This window comes from Chinchilla lanigera, unplaced genomic scaffold, assembly GCF_000276665.1.
Source record: "Chinchilla lanigera isolate Chin_1 unplaced genomic scaffold, ChiLan1.0 scaffold00185, whole genome shotgun sequence".
In the NCBI taxonomy this organism is placed as follows: Eukaryota; Metazoa; Chordata; class Mammalia; order Rodentia; family Chinchillidae; genus Chinchilla; species Chinchilla lanigera.
The window spans coordinates 955,509-975,751 of NW_004955586.1; the positions used below are offsets into that span (position 1 = coordinate 955,509).

General features: G+C 37.0%; 1 protein-coding gene across 6 annotated transcripts in view; it reads right to left on the bottom strand.

The window, feature by feature from the left end:
* Positions 1–20,243, bottom strand: part of Cdkl5 (cyclin-dependent kinase-like 5) — a 205,828-nt gene that overhangs the window by 163,623 nt on the left and 21,962 nt on the right. For 5 of the 6 annotated variants that reach the window (XM_013509898.1, XM_013509896.1, XM_013509894.1 and 2 more), the window contains exon 2: positions 9,440–9,539. The exons of the other annotated variant lie outside the window; for it this stretch is intronic. The gene's annotated coding sequence lies outside the window, so the exon portion shown is untranslated. The remainder of the gene's footprint in view (positions 1–9,439; positions 9,540–20,243) is intronic. 6 annotated transcript variants of the gene reach the window in all.

The following is a 20,243-nucleotide window of genomic DNA, read 5'->3' on the forward strand; positions in this document are numbered from 1 at the left end:
CTGGCATGTGTGTCATATTTGCACTGGACAAGACAGAAGGCAAAACCAAAAAAAAAAAAAAAAATCCAGAACACAAAACATGTTGTGGGTGTCCACAAATAAGAGATCACTTAATTTTGCTGGCTGATTTACTAACTCATCTAACAAAATTTTGAAGTTTTATATTTTGAACAGCTTAGAAGCCCTCAAAATCTCTTACAAAAGGTCATCTCCTTTTATTCATCACTGCTAAAGTATTCACATTCCAAAAGTCTTAGAAAACACTTGGTTAATTTTTAACCCCAACCCACAAAGACTATGTAAAGTTACTCATACTTAAAATTTTATCCATTTTTCTCTCTGAAATTATATTATCTCACATGAAATTAATTTAGTGGCATTGTAAAACTTTATCAATGAGGAAAATCTCTGTAAACAAGATATATGGTAATTATGCAGTAAAAGTACATTAGGAAAAGGCCAAAACGGCATTAAGAAAAAAGTCATTTAATACATAGGATTTTAAATTGTCCAGTGATAATGTCTGAACACTTCTGCAGTAAATACCACTAAAAATGGAAATCATGAGGCCCAAATTATTATATTCCTATCATCTACTTATGAGGCCAAAAGAGAAGCTCAAAATAAGAAGTTCAGTGTATAAGCTTATTCTATTGACAGCTTAGACTGAGAACTGTTTCCTAGAATTCTCTTCCTTGTATGGTACACTAAGTTAGAGATGTCCAAACCCTTAAAAGGTCCTTAGGATCACAAAGGGTGAAGACAAATGCAAAGGTGCCTGGCAGTTTCCAGCTCATCTTCACTTTCCTCTTGGCCCCTCTGAGTCCAGTCCTTTCTCTTGACCTGACCAACAGGAGCCCAAGATCCCAACAACAGATACTTGGCTGTGGGACGTAGACCCACACAGGCAAGTTCCCACAAACCTCTCCACAGCCTCTTCGCATCCCCACTTTGGTGACGTACATATTTGGCTTCTTAAAGTTTTCTCAGTTACCCTTGTGATTTTGGAGGGTTTACATTAATGACTATTACTTCTGAAATTTCCTTTTCCATATAATCCCATCTCCAGTCCCTCCCACAACTGTGTGCACTCTGATCATGGTACTAAAAGCCTTCACTCATAACACTGCAGTTCAGGAATTAATTTGGAATCCGGCAGCATCGATAGAATGGGTCTAATCACTGAAAGTCATTTTCCTGTTACTACTAAGCCAAATTTTTCCAAAGAAAACCAAGTTCATTTCATCCATTTAGTTCTTCTGTATGTGAGAAATGTCTTCTGCTTTCCTTCTAGTGGGTAATTCCTAAAAATCTGCTCCATTACTTTTATTTTTAATCATTTCCCTATATATGGCATACAAAAATGCATATTAAGTAATCTAACTTAAAAAGTATTAAGTCTAAATTGTTTCCAGGGCCAGGGACATAGCTCAGCGGCACAAGCGCCTGATTGGCAAGTGTAAGGTCATGAGTTCAATTCCTGATACCAAAATAAAAAAAAAAGAAATGATAAATTGTTTCCAACAAGAATAATGTGTTAATATTTCAGTTTTTAAGTGTCATTTTAACTAATTTGTCATTTGAAGACTTGTTAAAAGACAAACTAAAAATTCATAATTTTAAAGAAGTCGTCTCTGAAATTAACCTACGAATTCTAATTATACAATCATAAAAATGAGAAATATGAAATGGTCATTAGAATATTTTCCCCCACAAAAGAGAAATGAATAAATATATACTAAGCACCGAAATTCTGAACTAGACACAGTAGGACTGAATCACTGATTTTTCTTTTTCTAAGTCACCATTTCTAAGGAATCCTCAGGTTCTATCCGGAACTTAACAACCAAAACAGCCCAGCACATTTTCATACAGCTTTCATAAACTATCAACTGTTTCTTTCATGACTGTCACATTAGATATCCTCTAGTTAGTCTGTCACATTCAAGGGCATAAAAACAACTCAAAATTGAAAAGACATTCTGTCATGAGTAAGAACCATAATTAAGTGCCAGAATTAGATACGAATCTCTAAAGCACTACTTGTGACTAAGAAAAATTATTATATATGAAAATCCTACCTATAAAGAGCTAGACTATATAATGAGGTGGGGGAGGGAATGAGTGGGGTATATTTATACTAACAAATGAACTCATTTTTCAAAAGAGTTAGCTTCATACTTTATTTGAAAGAAACATTCATTCCTAAGATATATTTTAAATCATTCCATCTAGAAAACCTCTGGGAATAAACCATTTTACAAGATGGTGCTATTCTATAAAAGCATGTATGAGAATAAATGTAAAAGCCAGCATTTGAGCTTACTAAAGGCCCACTACTGGATCCCTACCCACAAAACGGTACAGAATTTATACTTGGGGTGGGAAGGATTTCTTCAGCTCCCTACATGAATTCCCAGCTCAAGAAAGGTACGTATAACTAATAAAATGACTCAGTAAAACACTACTGGGAAGGAAAGAAGCAGTACTTTATGCCATGTGGCTTCCTATAGAATCCTTTAGTTTACTATAGAGGGTACACTTAGTTTGCATTTACTCTGAAGGAAAATTTTTCTTAAAATATCAACACACTCTGAAAAGAATCTAAAACATTCTGAATTAATTAACTTAAGGTCAAAAAAAATTTTTAACTTAAATCAGTCTCATATCCCATTCATTTGCTGATTATAATTACAGCTATAACTATTTTTTTCCAAGATGGAAAACTGTAAATTGAATTCAAATGTACCATACTCTGAAATTAGAATAAGATTTTCCTCTAAACTTAATGTTTAAAATTTTAAATCTAGAGGAATAAAATTATTTAACCAGCTAGGTTGGTTAAAGATACTAACTATGTTTTTAAAATCTGAGCTCATTTGAATTACCACTTACAATAATCCATACCCCATTACACAGTACTGGGGATTGAATCCAGTGCCTTCACATGGAGCTACATTCCCATCCCTTTTTATTTTTTATTTCAAGACAAGGTCTTGCCAAGTCACTAAATTGCCCAGGCTGGGCTCAAACTTATGATCCTCCTGTCCCAGCCTCCCAGAGTGCTGAGATTGCAGCTGTGTACCACTATTCCTGGCTTTTTTTTTTTTTTTTTTTTTTTTTTTTTGAGACAGGAACTCACTAAATTGCTGAATTGCTCAAAAGGGGCTCAAACCTGAAATCCTCTTGCCTCACCCTTCTGAGTAACTGGGATTATAGGTATGCACTACCCCACCTAGCACTTGCAATAATTTCTAAATGTTTTCTAAAATCTTAATAATGGTTCACACATAAAGCTGACATTTCAGGTGTAAAGTACTGTGAAAGATAAAAATTATTTTCCTTCTATATTAATCACAGTTTTTCCTTGCCCACTCTTGTAATTCCCTAAATAGTTAATAGAGCCCATTCTCCTTAAAATTGTCTTTTGCTGGTCTATCTCTACAGCTATTATGTTATTATTGAAAGTGTACAAACAGGACGGCCAGCATCCCCCAAAGAAGTGAACCTGCAGTGGTGAGCTGTTGGAAGTTTCAACCTCTAAACTAGGGATGTAACTCAGTCTAGTGAAGTGCTGGCCTAGCATCCACAAGGCCCTGGGTTAGGGTGAGAATAAGATCTTCCTCTAAACTGGCCTCATCATGGAAAAAGACCAAAAAAAAGTCCCAATTTCTTTCCTGAGACTGCTCAGCATATGTTGACTTCTTCACTATGGCGGCCCACAAACTCAAGCTCGCAAGAGCATGCATGACATTGTCAGAGGACAACCTATGACAACACTCTGATCCCTCAGCTGCAACTCAGCAATTACGAGTCAACTCAGAATTTTCCTCTGTAAAACACTACCTGACACTTGCCCACACTGACACCCTTACGCCACTTCTCTCCCCACGCAGCTTCCAGAGGCTTCCTGCAGATCCTATCTCTATTGGTACCACACTGCATTACCCAAGGAAGCCGAAGTCTTCTGCAAGTGTGGAAAGCTCCCTGGGCTGCCTCCTGTGGGAGGCTGTCAAGAACAACGAGTAAGAAAAATACATACATCAGAGATGCTTTGTGGCTTCACTAGTGACTTCATTACTTGAAGGAATTTTTAAACTACTGATTAGCTTTCACATACAAGTCCTTGAGATGTACTTTAAAAGTGCTCACCATCAAAACTGAATTTTAAACATTATAAACGAAGAATCCATAAGGTTTCCTTATATGGACTTTAGAAACACTTATGATATTATCCCAAAGGATCTTTTTAGTGTTCACTGGACCTCATCACTCTTCAGACTCCCAGAGATTTGGGTTTATACTCAAAGATGATTCAGAAATGAAAATGGAATGCAGTTTTTTCATGCAGAAAGAATTTCTACTTCTAATAATGTTGACTAAGTAATTCAGACAAATCCTTTCACTGCAAACAAGTAGAAACCTGAACAAAAACAAGATGGCCAGAAATGAAGAAAAAGCTATCATTACAGTATTTACAAATAAATCACATAGAAAATCCAAAATAACTTACAAATAAACTAGTAGAAAAAAATGAATTTATCAAAACTGAGGGATACAAAAGGTAATATTTAAACATTAATAGTATTTCTGTATGCCAGCTATAAAATTTAAAAATAAAATTTTAATACTACTCTAAACCATCAAAGATATAAAATTCTTAGAAAGCTGGGCGTGGTGGCGCACACCTGTAATCCCAGCACTCAGGAGGCTGAGGCAGGAGAATCGTTGCGAGTTCGAGACCAGCCTGGGCTACAAAGTGAGCTCAAGGCCAGCCTGAGCTGCATACTGAGACCCTGTTTCAAAAAGACAAAAAAAAAATTCTTAGAAATAAGAAAATTAGAAATCTCTATGTAGAAAGCAAGTTTTTTTTTAAAAAACAGTATTTCTAGAAATTAAAAGGAAACTAAAAAGAGAAGGGGTATTCCATGTTAAGACTTAATACTGTAAAGATGTCAATTACATCCAAGTGATCTATAGACTCTATACAATCCCAATCGATCCTAACAAGATTCTTAAAGTAAATTTAAAAGCTGATTTGAAAATGTATACATTAAGTCAAACAGTCAAGCCAAACAAGACACACTTGAAAAAGAACAGAAAAACTTCTCTCTAGATTATCAGGATACACAGTGTTATAAAGCTCAGTCATGAACCACTACACTGGAAAAGTAGATAAAAGAACAGAAAGTTCAAAAACAGATCATACATGAAATGGATGCTTTCTAGACAACAAAGTTGGCACTGAAGATCAGATCTTTTGAATAAATAATATTAGCACTTGGATATCCATAAGGGAAAACAAAATTAAACAACCTCCAACTCACATAATACATAAATATTAATTTTAGATGGATTATAGACCCAAATATAAAAGTTAATAAAAAATGAAGCTCCTAAAAAATAATACTGAAGAACAGCTCTATGTAGAGACAGCAAGTACAACCATAATCGAAAATACAGATAAACTGGAATATATTAAAATTAAGAGCTACTATTTGTCAAAAAGTGAACAGATAAGCTACCAAGTAGATATTATACACACTGACATTTTTTAAATGGTGTACATATGTTAATAATGAAAAGCAGACCAGTTTTTAGCCAATCATTCTATTGATTTTAAATTCTGCATAAAAAATGTGTTCTGCTACTGTCTGAACCTGAAGTGGACCTTACCACATCACGTGCACTCTTTGGTATACCACTGCAGTTTCCCAATGTTTATATCTTCACCTGGGTCAAGTGACATTAATGTTGCATTTGCTGGTGTCTTATATATACATTATTGTCATGCTTTACTATAAACAAGTTTAAAAAGTCAATGAGTGATGGATTTGCAAAATGTTTTAAAGAGAGAAAAAATGAATTTTTTAAATATATTAGCATCTTTCAAATAAGTACAATTTAAACAAGTTAAGAAAAAAGCTAAGATATAGCAATAGGCTTTTCACAAGAGAAATACAATTGTTTTAAAACTTATGAAAAGCTGTCTAAGTTCACCAGTAATCATTATCAGTCAGTGTAGGATTGATAAAGTAAATGATGTCACAAAATGCTATTAATACAAAGTGTTGTATATATTGATGTAGAAGAATGAGTATAATATCTTAAGGAAAAAAAATCACGCTACATAGATGGTACATTCTGTCAATGAACAAAAATCTTCCACAAAACTAAGTTATGGCCAAGCTATTCCACATTTCACTTGTTTATGAAATTCACTAATAGCCAGCTACTATTTAAAAGGAAAATTTCAAAAGCTGGCATTAACCTACATGATGACACTGTTTTATGTTCAATATTAATTGTCTTACAAGACACCAGAATAACATCATTGTAATGAAACCCACAATATTTCATCTTTTTCCTAACTATACTTAAATTCTTCTCCCCAAACCAACAGTTAGCATTTCAGGTATCTCAAACTGCCTTGTCCTAGATTGCCTGTGTAAAATTGATGTAGACAGGATGTTTTTATGATCATGCAAAATGAAACTGCAATCTTTGCCAATTAGCTTCTTGTATAAACATTGTTTCCCAAACATAAACCCATCAATTTCCAAGCACATACTGACCTGGGTATATTCTTTTATATATGGAACACTGACATGTGCTCAAGATTATTTGTCTAAGAAATTTGGTTGCAGAATTATATAATTCTATGTATACAAAACTAAATTTAAATAAACAAACATGTCTTTATAAATATTTTTATATTTATAAATAATTTTGTTCATCTCTGAAAAATGGGATCTCCGGTGATTCTGCTTTTACCTACCCTTAAGTGTCCAAATTTCCTACACTAAGCTTGTATGGGGCAGGGGCCCCCTGTAGAAAACACTCTTTCCCCATCCCACTTCCCAAACCACATGGCATCTGCACCATCTACCAACAAGGCTACTGCAGCCTCCTGCCCCCCATCCTCTTCCAATCCCTAGGTTCACACCTCAGCTGCTTCTGAGGCTGCAAGTCCCCTCTTTTCTGACACTGCACCAGCCACCTTCCAGACCGACCCATACCAGCCATGCTGCAACTCAGCTGCAGGCTTCTTCTAATTCCCAAGGCTCCTCTGCTTCTAATTTACCACAGTACTCCATTTCTCTGCAGTAGGCCTGTGTCCTTCTGTTCTTATCATTTCCTTTCTCAATCCTTACTCTCCAACCAAGGGCAATTTACTAGTCTCTGGCCAAATAACCAAGGCTCTCAAATTTTAGCACACCCTAGTGACCAGGAAGGCTTGTTAAAACCCAGATTTCTGGGATTTCCCAGAATTTCAGGATTCATAGGTCTGAAGTGGGGCCCAAGAATTTACATTTCTAACAAGTTTCCAGGAGATGTTTGTGCTACTGCTTTGGAGAACAAATTCTGAAACCTACTCAGTAAACTTTCCTGCTTCATGACTCTACCAAGTAGTTCCCTTCACCTGATATACACCATAACCACAATCAAAATGCTTCCAAAATTAACTTCATACACTGTCCTCGTCCCACGGAGCTTTACAGGGATATCATCCCCTCTCTGCAACCCAAACTGCATGTGATATGATGGGATAAAGCAGCCCCCAGGCACTTTACTTGCAAGCTAGTGACAATTATAGTTGGTCTTACACCATTATGTATGCTCTACCCCCACTAGGCAAGGTTTTGAGGCCAGGGGACACAATGTTATTGCTCTTTAGGCATGGAAGTGGCTCAGAAAGTACTCTGCCAGTACTGAGAATGCAGCTCAAAACTTGCCTTATTATGCTGAACTAGGTTGAATTAAACTTTCAGAAGGACCTGGGGGTTTGCGCACTGGTAGAGCCACTTACCTAGCATGTTCAAGCCCCTGGGTTCAATCCCCAGCACCACACTTACTAGTGATATCAATGACAGGCAAAGTACACTAACACCCATAGCATAAAGCAACAGGAACCCAGCACACAACACAATCATTTACAAAGAGAGGAACAAGTTTCTTCAAAGACCATTGTCTTGAAAGTCAACCAAGACTGCCTGATGAAGGGAGAGAATACAATACTTTCTCTACTCTTTAAGGCCATTTGAGTGATATTATTTTGTACTATTGTACTATTTTCAGATTTACTCTTAGTGATCGCAAAGATCTGTGACATTATAGTGATTAATGACTTAAGACAGGCTTGAGAGAAATAAACGCTCAGATAGTGAAAAATGCATACATGACAAACTTTAACATTCTGTGGCATCAAAAAGAAAGCAACACAAATTGGTCCTGATACTTCATAAAACTGACTGGCATTATGTACTCATGCTATGGATTAGCAGCTTCCCTCTTACTCAATATACCCAAGAGAAATGGGAGCATCTGCCCACCAAAAGACTTGTACAAAAACATTCATAATTTTATTAATTTTTGTACAAAAACAAGAAACTACCTAGATAATCATTAATAGGAGAATGAATAAATTATGTTTTACCACACAAAAAAATAGAAACAAGAAAAAAAATTAGGAAACCTTTCCTCCACATTCCATTGCAAACCACACTCACTAAATGAGAAATAAATCCACGGGAGTTAATGGTTCATATAAATATTTCCATTTATTATACCCAATTTTATCTTCCCTGAGAAATTACATGTAGTCCTGAGTATCTCCTAAGTATCCAATTTGGAAATTTTAATTGTGGTGTCCTGTTAAGCCATAGCCTTCTAACATAATGAGCCTCCCTGAATCCCACTTGATAAATGATATAAACTTAGGCAAAGTTCTTAAATTTTCAACATAAGAAAATCTGTTTATTAAAAGGCTTCCTATCTCTTGTTATGAAAATGTGGAGCTTTCCCCTTTGTAGCTAAACTTTTTAACACTCCAGTTGTTTTTGTCTGGGTATCTACTATCTACTCATCATGCACTGGTAAAACTGAAAATAAATTCCCTGACACCACCACCTTGAAAGAAGAAATCCATGTAGTAATAATGCCAGGAAATAACTAAAGTTTTTCAAACCCTTCAGGCACAACTATAGAAACACATCCTAGACTACGATTACTGGAACATTCTGCAATCATGCCAACGTTTTATATCTGCGCCACCCAATAGAAACATGGTACATGAATTGTGGCTAGTGAAACTGAGGGAATGAATCTTTTACATAATTTGAGTTTAAATTTAATAGCTAATTAATTTATTTATATTTAAGTAACCACACATAGCTAGTAGCTATGTGTGGTTACTTTAATATAAATGTATTCCAGGTACATATGGAATACTTCTATGTACCATATAACAGTGCAGTTCTGCACATTTGTCACAATACTTTCCATCGATAAGTATAGTTTTCTAGTTATACGGTTCTACCTGTTGTAAGCAGGCACAATAGTTCTTGAAGGGGGAATTTAAAAAAAAAAACTCAAACATACATGCAAGGGTTCAGACTTCTGGATTTCAGAAATGATAAAACATGAAAGAAAAATGTACCTCAGAACAGAGGAAATCCAGTAGTTGTATTTTATAGGCTTCTTGTCCTCGAAGATGAGCAGCTTGTGGAAAAGGACTCTTGACTACAGTAGGTCCATGCCTGCAGCAGTCAGCACAGAGAAGATAGTTAAGAAACATCTGCTTAATCAAGTATCAAAGTAAGTACTTCTCTCTCCCCCACTAGTAATCTAGGAACAAGGGGCTGGATCTGAATATTTGTATCCCCAGCCCCTACAGAGTGCTTAGAACACAATATGCACTAAATATTTGGGTTTTAATTGGCATGCAATGATGAGAGTAGAAAGAATGGTGTAGCTAAAAAATCTTCTTCTCCTTTTTTATTTTACTGGTACTGGGGATTGAACCTAGAGCCTTCAAACTGATCTACAGTCTCAGCTACTTTTTTTTCTTTTTTCCTTTTTTTTTTTTTTTTTTTTTTTTTTGGTACCAGGAATCAAACTTAGGACCTTGCGCTTGCCAGGCAGGCGCTTGTACCACTGAGCTACATCCCCAGCCCATCAGCTCTTCTTTGATTTTAAGACAGGCAAGACTTGAACTTGTGAGCCTCCTTTCTCAGCCTCCAAGAGTCCTAGAATTACATGCACATGCCACCACACCCAGTTAAAAAGAAAAGAATACAGATGCAACAGAACTTGCTGACCAAATGTGGAATTCAAGGGAAAATTCAAGTAATATGAACGGAAAAAGGAAAGCCTGGAGAAGGGGCCAAATTTGGGGAATAATGCTAAATTTAAGAGAATGGCATGTGGCACCTACTGCTTAGAAAATAATATACCAGATATTTTAAGAACTACAAAGATGCAACTTGCCCTCAAGAAGTTACAGTACAGTAAAAGATATGTTATGCATATAAAAGTGCTATAAGAGTGAGAAAGACTATTACCAGAAGCTCAGGGTTAGGGTTACAATAATAAAGCATTCCAGCCCAGACAGAGGAAGATGGCCAAGGGCAGATTGTTAAAGAAAACAAAGATACTGCTAGGGAAGGACGCCAGAAACCAAGTGGGAAGACAAGGCATGTGTGACAAAAAGGAAAGGAATTTGAGGGAGATCTAGACTACCAAATGCCACAAAGCAGTACATATCTGCTGAAAAAAACTAGTTATTGTTACCATTCCCAGTCTGGCTCAGGGCCATCCACTGTCAAATCCTCTTGGGTTCCTCTAGGCTCTAATGAACTCTTCTCCTCAAATAGTCCTACTGTAGTAATAATACACACACCCACAGACAGAATCCACTCAGGACTTTGTAGACACAGCACAGTATCTTAGATATGGAATACATTCAACTGCGTCTAATATACTAAAATATTTTCTGGACTGAACTTAGAGATAATGACTGCTTATATTTCTAGGCCCAATCAATAAAAACTACATCTCAGCAAGATTGGATTGTGACATCTATTCAAGTGGCCAGACTTCTCTTCCATACAATCTGTTGGGCTAGGCCAACTGCAGATCGACATTGTGTATAAAAGCTCCTAGGAGGAAGTGCTTAGAGAAAAGGAAAACAGGTTAATTAAGTCCACATGAGAAGTGCTAAGATAAAGGAATATGGGAAGTGCTTCAAATGCCAAGAAGAGGTATGGATGGTGAGAAGGGGGGATCTCTAATTGGGGAAAAGCTACATAGAGATCTTAGTTGAATACTGATTTTCTTCAGGCACTCTGTATAACAGTTATCCATTGTTAGATTGTAAAAATGCATGTTATTCATGGAAAATGGACCTTTTGAAAAGTATAAAATCAATTACAATAGCCCATTGCCACTGTGTACTCAAGCCATACTGGCCTTCAGCAGGTCTCCTAACAGACCTGACATAACTGTTACCTACTCCCCCATCACCTCTGTAAAGAGACTGGATGATGCCAACAGAAGCAACATTTTTGGCTAACAGGTAACTGTCTCGGCCACTTTCATACTTTTGCTCCCTTAAATTGAGCTGTATGCTTAGCATTTGCTGTATGCAAATGCAAAAGCCAGTTGCATTTATTCTCCAAAACTGTCTTTCAATTCCTCTTGCAATAATCAGTACATGTTTTTCAATTAAATAGTATGCAAACGACTTAAAAGAGAGTTGCCCTTTCGCTGAAAATTATGTTGGATGCTTTGGCAAGATACAACAAAGGTGATGAGTCACTTTTAAAATGTGGCTGTCAAATTAGGTATGAGTTAGATAACATTAACAGACAAGAGAACTCTAAAAATCTATCATTCTGTGCTAGGTGGTTTCATGAGTTATCTAAATTATTGCTTCATGTTCATGAAATCCAAAGTGGACTCACTGCACAGAGAGGATCAATTATGGATATACTTCATATAATAAGGATGACACAAAGCTTCTGGCAGCTGAAAAATGCCTTGGATCTATATCAACTACAGGTGAAGAAATATATGCATTACAGCAAAACAGCTATACGTACATTCTTATTTAATTACATAGAACTTTACCAATTTTTTATATTAACATTCCAATTATTAACCCCACTCCATCGAGGGGGCTCCCACAAGAAATATCCTACATACTTCATACATATTCTTTCAAGTCTCCGAAGGGCCCACCTTCAAAGAAAAGCCTCAAAGTGCTAACTCCCTTTGCAAAATACCCTCCACTGGTGCTAGGCTGATACTGGATTTAAGCCCCAATCATTTTTAGAAAACAAATTTATTATGCACAATGGAAATTCTATTTCTGTTCTTTTGATCCTGATTCTCAAAAAGTTAAATAAAATGGGGGCTGGGGATGTAGCCCAGTGGTAGAACACTTGACTAGCATCTGCACTGATCCTCAGCCCTAAAAAAAAAAAATTACAATGACAACACATATATGAAATGGTAGGTTTTCCTAAAGGATCTGTGAAAAAGCTCAGCAAGGGAAGATAATATTTCTACCTTGATTGAGGAGAAATAAACCAAAATAAGTCAAAATATGTGAAAACGAACTAAAAAAAGGAAAGATACATATGGGTTCAGCTATCATAGACAAGTGCTAGACTGGTTCTAAAAATGAAAATGACACTTCAAACTCACTCTTAGCATTAATAATATATCAAATAATCACCCGGTCACATTTCATTATGTAAAAGAATCATTCATGAAACCCACAAGTACATATCTATCTTTTCCTTAAAGTGTCTTACAATCCAATAGTGAAAACTGGAATACATGAAAACTTTATGCAGAGATTAGGTCCATATGGGTGTTCAATAAATGTTTGTTGGTTTCATTTAGCATTAAACATCTCAAGATCCTATATAAGACAACAAGCAAGATGAGACAATTCAGACTCACATTTAGCAAATGAGCTATGCAAAAAAATTGACTATCAATGTTCAAAGAAAGTGCTCATTTCAGACTCAGGAAGTCATGTTTTACACAGGAGGCAGGATTTGAACTAGGTCTGGAAAAATGCATAAGCAAACTTTGTTTAAAAACACTTGAGGGTTATTATAAACAACTCTAAAGAAATGGATCAAGAAATTATATATAAGTAATACATGTACCTATTCTCCCAACTAATATAACTATTATGTATCAGAAGCATACACTAATAAAGACATAGCTATGCGGAATGATACATCATTTCAGAAGTGCTTACATGAATCCCATTTCATGAAATGGACAGCACAGCAAGCCAGTGAATTCACAACTCAGAATCATACACTTGAGATGAAAGACTGAAAAAATATGAGTACAGAAAACTCCAAAGGTTTCCTTTTTAATGTAAAACTAAGAAAGTTGGTTTTTAGGCTGTAAAACTTGAGAAGTTATTACAAGTTTTGTTACAAATTTGTTTCAGTGACAAAATGGAGCCCACTTCATTATATAGTCAACTACAACTTCCATGAAAATGTTACATTCATCATTTATTCATTTATTCTACAAATATTTACTTTATAAACCAGTACTCCACGCTAGTCCTACATCACATGTGAGAAAGAAATACTATAATGAACAAAACAGATCAGACCTATCCTCATGCAACTTAAAAGCATAAAAGATACAAAACAAAACGAAAAACAATTCAGTGGAGCAAAATACTTCAAATCTGGTGCCAAGCACTGTTCTGCCTTATTTGTGAGTTTATTTAATGCAGTATCACATTTAATCCTAACACAGATAAAAAGTTAACAGTCTCAGAGTCGTTACATATCTTTGTCCTGGTCACAGAGCTAGGAAGAAGTTTCAAGGCCTGAATCAAGCCAAGATGTTTTTCAACCCCTAGGTCTTAGAAAAAAAAATTTTAACAATTATGTTACTTTATGAGCCAATAGTTGTTTGTAAGCCCCACTGAATGTATTCAGAGTAGAATAATGAATTCAGGAAACCAAAAAGGTGAGAAACAGGTCTACCTACTGATAAAATTTGTACAAAGCAGGGACCAGGGGTGTCACTCAGTGGGAAAGCACTTCCCTAGCATGGATGAGCCCCTGGGTTCAATCCCAGGACCAACACCAAAAAAAAAAGGTAAAAAAGAGTGAATATAGCAAGCTTATGCCGAGGAGATGGCTTAGCGGCACAGTGCCTACCTGGCAAGCACAAGGTCCTGAGTTCAATTTCCGGCACAGAAAAAAACAAGCAAGCTTAAGACTAAATGCAGTGTTCAATGTGTAGAGTGAAGATGTATGTGTTAACACTACTTGCTCTCTAATAAACTCATGGGTGCCTCACCTCAAAACCGATAATGAGGCTGACCATTTTTATTAAAAGCTTTTGTTCAACTATCCAAGAGAACCAACTACAAAAACCTAAATACAGAGTGAACTCTGATATAGTAATCACTTATTCTATTAAAAGCTTATGTATTTACTAACTCATCCATCTAAAACAATTTTCCCTCAAGTCCCTGAGCCTAATTATAAATGCTAATTTTTCTTACTTTGCTACAGATTAAAATAAAAAAATCTTTAAGAGCACAGTCATCCTTAAAGTGCAAGAACTGAGCCATTTACCCTGGCCCCAAATTTGGGAAACTCCTTTCAGCCGTAACAAAAAGCACACAAGCAGTCTTGCAAAACGTTAAACTGGCAAATACAATGAGTATTACAAATAGATCTTCCCTCAAAGCCTTTTTTCATTGTGACTAAAACACTGTGGTTATCTCTGTTCCAACTTCCAATGTCCTCCATACCAGCCACTGAATTTTAATGCTTATTTTAACCAGGTAAAATATAAAGGAGGCTCAGTACTAGAGTACAAGTAGAGATACGATATAGGAATTGGCTTAACATAGTGTTTAATGTAAGATTATTCACTCATTCAACAAATATTTATTCAGCACCTACCGAGGCTGGAAATACAATGGTTAGCATTCTTCCACATCCCCATATATCCTATTTTTACCCCTGCCAGAAGCTGGGCAGATCACCCTTCAGGGTCCCGATCTATAAAATGGAGCTAATAACCCCTCTCATAGAGATGTAATAGATTAAATGTGGCAAACCAACCTTTAAAGTGTTCTGTGCTCAAATAAAATAACAGCTCAAAGACTTAAACGTTTTCAGAACAGCATGCTAAAAGGGGGGGAGGAGCCTACAAATGTAAAAATATATATAGTGAGCTAATGTTTACCCATGAATAGGAAGCAGCCTTAAACATCTGTATTCTTCAAGGTATCTGGCATACTGCCCTTGATTTAACAAGGGTTCAATAAATACATGTGATTTTTCTTTCTCTAATATATTAAGTTCTGTAGCTATTTTAATAATCTGACAAAGAAGAATGAATAAAAAGAACTAATATGTACTGCTGCCTACTGTGTACCAAGTACTGTTGGGCACTTCACCTACATTATTTCTTAATATTCACAGCCATATTATGAGGTACGAACTACTAATTAAAAAAGAAGTGATTTTCATTTTCCAAGAACTAGATCATAATAAATCTAAACTGAAAAAGATCAGCAACATATCTTACATTTGGCAGTATTTGCTTATTTCATGTTGCAAGAATTAACAGACTCTTGCAAACAGATATTACCAAAAAAAAAAAAAAAAAACTTTATTAACAGGAAAAGAAAATGCAGAAAAAAAAATACAAATGGCCAATAAATGAATTACCTAAATGTTCAATCTTACTAGCACGTCAAACAAAAATAAGAACATCTGACCAGACTGGCCAGCACAACGTACTGTAAACTGTTAACAGGCAAGGTGAATCAGCAGCGTTTCCTCCATACCCTTCCCAGGTGTGGCGCATTCCCATCACCTACCGTCAACCACAGTGACTCAAGGGAGGAACAGCAGAAGGCTGGCATTTAAGAAATCAAAGGTGTATATAAGAATTCACTTTAGAGAGTGGAGGGGAAGAGGATGTAAGAGGAATTAAAATATGTTATGTACACGTACCAACTCTTGATGAATGTAAGCATTATGTACTGCAAATATGTGCTAGTAAAAATCAAACTTAAAAGAAGGAATTCACTTTATAAGACATGATGTCTACAATAGAGAAATGGGAAATCACATGAGGTGTGGGGGCTCTGAAGTTCTACTTTAAAATGGCTGACAAAACACACATGCTTATTTTTCCTCTCACATTAAAACCCAATGAAGTAAGGGAAACAAATAGGAAAATAAACCCAGAGTAGCCCTGGGAATGAGAGGTGTTCCCAGCAGATACAGTGAGGAATCCAGGGAGCAAGTTAAAGTGGAGTAGACAGCAAAGCCCAACAGAGCCGAAGAACCTAAAAATATGTCAGCAATGACTAGAGGTACTCCCTCAAAAGATACATTTTTCAAGAAGAATCCTTGAAAGATAAGAAAATTAGAGGTAGTAGAAAGTGAGAAAGGAAAAGTCTGGTAGTAAGCTACATGGTTGAAGAGTTGCAAAATACCACTGCCAGCGCCCCTCCCCCTTCCTTTCAGGACTAATGCCGGAGTTTATCCAGTCCCGGCTCCCTCTAAAATGGTATATGTAAACAAAATGGTGAGGGCAGAGAACTGGGGTCAGAACTGGGGTGAGGAATGGGGAGTCTCACGACTCAGAAAAGCAACCCATACACTCTAAAAAAATTTTTTTTAAATCCCAGGCAAAGGAGAGAGCTCACATAAAATGAAGAGCAAGTATGAAACAAATTTCCAGGGAACCATTCATGCCAGAGCATAGTGTCTTGGGCAGACAGGGAAAACATGTAAGGCAAGGAGGCAGAGAACAGAGCCAGGAGAGCCTGACAGCCTATATAAGGGAATTTAGTCTTTCTCTTTTCTCTTTCTCCTATTGGCAAGATAGCACCAGTACAGACTTTCAAGCAGCTCAGTGGTGTGATGAAAATTCTACTTTGTATTATACTCGCAAGTGTAGATAATAATATATCTGAGTTGAACAAAAACCCAACTACCTGTCTTGGGAGCCTGAGACAGATGGCAGAACTATTAAACAGGGATTTTTTTTTTAAATAAAGAAGAGTATATTGGAGGAAATGATGATGTACTTTACATTACACATGCCGAGTGTAAGTTACTTGCAGAATATTCAGGTGTAGATTTCCAGCAGGTCATTAAGCCTGAGTCTGAAGTTTGCAGGGGAAAGTTAGGGAGGAATTTAGAAATTTAGAAAAACATCTGCATATGAGTACAACTAAAACCCCAGGTGCCAACTGAGGTATGTTCCCTTGATAATAACATATGATAACCCTTGAATAAGAAGTCAAACCCACATGCCAGCAACACGTAAAGAGTGAATCGGGAAGGGCAAGGACACAGAGAATATGGATGCCAAGGGAATATGGTTTGAAGGACACAGTGATTAACAGTGTCAGGTGCAACAGAAATGTCACATAAAATTCAGACTAAATGACTCCACTAGACGCAGCATGCAAGAGGTCACAAAAGACCTCAGCAAAAACAATTTAAGTGGAGATGGGGGTGGGAAGCCAGACACAGCAACAGCCAAAGTTTGAGGAGTGAAGGAGAAATGGACAGGCTAGCTGTATTTAGATGAGAAGGCAGAGCGCTGGCAGCTGGGACAGAAGTAGGCAGGGAAAAACAAGAGTCAAAAAGTGAAACTCTAAGGATGCAGCAAGACTCAACCTCAGCTCTGCTGACATGTGGCGCCAGGTCATTCTTTGTCATGGTGGTCATCCTGAGTGTGTGGGATGTCCGCCAGCATCACTGGCTTCTACCCACGAGATGTTTCCTGGTGCAAACCACACACACACACAACCACTAAGAACAGGATGGGGAGAAAGGGATAAGTAGATGCCAAAAAGACTGTCAAAGCAGCAGAAGTAAGCTGAGGGCCTCTGGAAAGGGGAAAGGAATGGACCTGCATGGAGCATCAAGAAGCATCTCATCTTGAGATAGCAGGGGAAGGCAGCTCTGGAAGACTAGCAGCTGATAAATTTATAGATGATGCCAGAAGCTGAGGAAATCAGCCAGAAGGCTCAAGGTTCTCACTGGAGTGGAGGCAAGGTCATGTGCTAAGACGAGTGGTGATGATTTAGTGGCAAGTTCGAAAACAGTGGCTGCATTTTGTAACAACTGGGACAGGTAGCCGGCAGGTGGCAAAAGAGAAGACTATGGTTTGAAAGTCACACTGTCACATTTGAAAGTCAAAACTCACACTGAACTTTCCTTGCCATTGTCACAGTATTAAGAGTGGTACCTTGGGGCTGGGGATTTAGCTCAGCGGCACAGCACCTGCCTGGCAAGCACAAGGTCGTGAGTTTGATTCCCGGTACTGGAAAAAAAAAAAAAAAAGAAGTGGTACCTTTAACAGGTGATTAGGTCTTGAGGGCACAGCCTACTGAATTATGCCATTATTGAAGGAATGGCTTACTAATAAGAAGGCCAAGTTTGACCCAATTCCCTCTCTTGGTATTGCAGGTGCTTGCTTGCAACTTCAGCCAAGGGATAACATGGCACTAAAGCCCTAGCCAGACAATGATACCATGCTCTCAGATTTCCCAGCCTCCAGAACCATGAGCCAAATAAATTTGTATTTTTACAGTGTATCCAGTCTGCAATATTGTTATAGCAGTAGAAAGTGGGCTAAGACACTAATTGAGGTTAGAAACCATTATACTGTACTTCCTTCTTATTGAAAATGTTAAAGTTCTCCTTCCCACACTTCCTATACATTGATTATAGTCTCAAAGAGCTTGCAAATTTCACCTCCATAATGGAAAGAGCAGGCTGCTAAAGGTTACTGGGAAACTAATTCATTTTTAAAGTAATATAGTTCCTATCAGATAATACACAACCAATGTCTGAATACACATTTGGTAAATAACCTGTTCTGGATAGAGGATGCCTATAGTTGTAACTGCTTCCTGGTTCCTAACTGGTTGAACTACTTTCTAACAGAAAAAAGAAACTAGAAAAGAAGAGAGATGCAAAAACAGGAAGCATATTAAATGAGATTCTTCACAAAGCTTGCTCATTACTACATCCAGGGCTGAAAATTCAAATGATTATAAAGCCAAGAAACAGGAGAGTCTGTGCATGAGAAAGAAGAAGCTGAAAGTTAGCTTGGCATGGTGGTGTATGTCTGCAAACCCAGCACCAATGAAGCTGACACAGGAAAATCACTATGAGCTTCAGCCTGGGCTACATAGTGAATTCATAGCTAGCCTGACCTACATATCAAGACCCTGTCTGGAAAAAAAATTAGAAGAGGAGGAGGAAGAGGAAGAAGAGAAGGAGGAAGCAGAGAAGGAGGGGCTGAAAGTAAACCACTAGCACAAACTAGGACTCAAAGGCTGTCCTTAGCTGAAAAAGAAAAAGGAAGGCTACCCACTCCAGCCCAAGGCTGTGCCTAGAAAGAATAACCAAAACAGAAGGGAAAACCCAGATCTTTGCTCTGACATATATGGAGTCCAAAACCACTGTACTTCTTGGGGTGCCAGAGATCCATCTGAAAATAGGTCCAAAACTTCAGAAGCAGTGAGCCCAAAGGGTCTCATCAGAGACAAATGCAGGGGCTGGGGATTTAGCTCAGCGGCAAAAAGCGCCTGCCTGGCAAGCGCAAGGTCGTGAGTTCAGTTCCTGGTACCGGAGAAAAACAAAACAAAACAAAAAAAGAGACAAATGCAAAACCACTCCAAAGAACATCCCATACCCAGGAATAGGCCAACAATTCCCAAGTTGTCAAATATTGCAAACCGCATAAAGAAACAAGCAAAAAAGTTGGAAAGGACAGAATATGAATTAGAGATTTTATTCTTCAAGAACTACATTAAGAAAATAATCCAAAGGATACTTAAATATAACTATATTTTAAAATGTTCAAAGAAAATGCCCTTATGAAAATTAAAGAGCAGATATAAGAGAATAAAACAAAAATCCTTATATTTAAAAATATGTTCAAATGTTTTTAATGAAACCCTTAATAAAGCTTAACATCTAAATAATGGTTCCAGAAATGGAAAGTGAAGAAACAATATTTTAAAAGACAATGGTTAGGGTTTTTTTTCCACAACTGAAAACATCAAAAATCTTCAGACTGATGGAATGCATCAAATGAGAACAGGACAAATAAAACCAAATCCATACCTAGAGATATTGCAAAAAACAGATCAAAAACAAAACAAAAAAATCTTAAAATGTAAAAGGTAACCCAAGAAACAAGATAAGAGCCTATCTACAAAGACACTTCAATGAACTACAGACTTCTCATTAACAAGTAAGACTTGTCAAAACTCAAGAGAATAACAGTATTAAATATCAGAGGGAAAATAATTGTCAACCCCAAATTCTGTACCCAGTTCAATAATCCTTTGAGCAAAAAAGTAAAGACACTTTCAGAAATACCAAGTTTACTACGAGGCCCTAAGTGAAGGAACT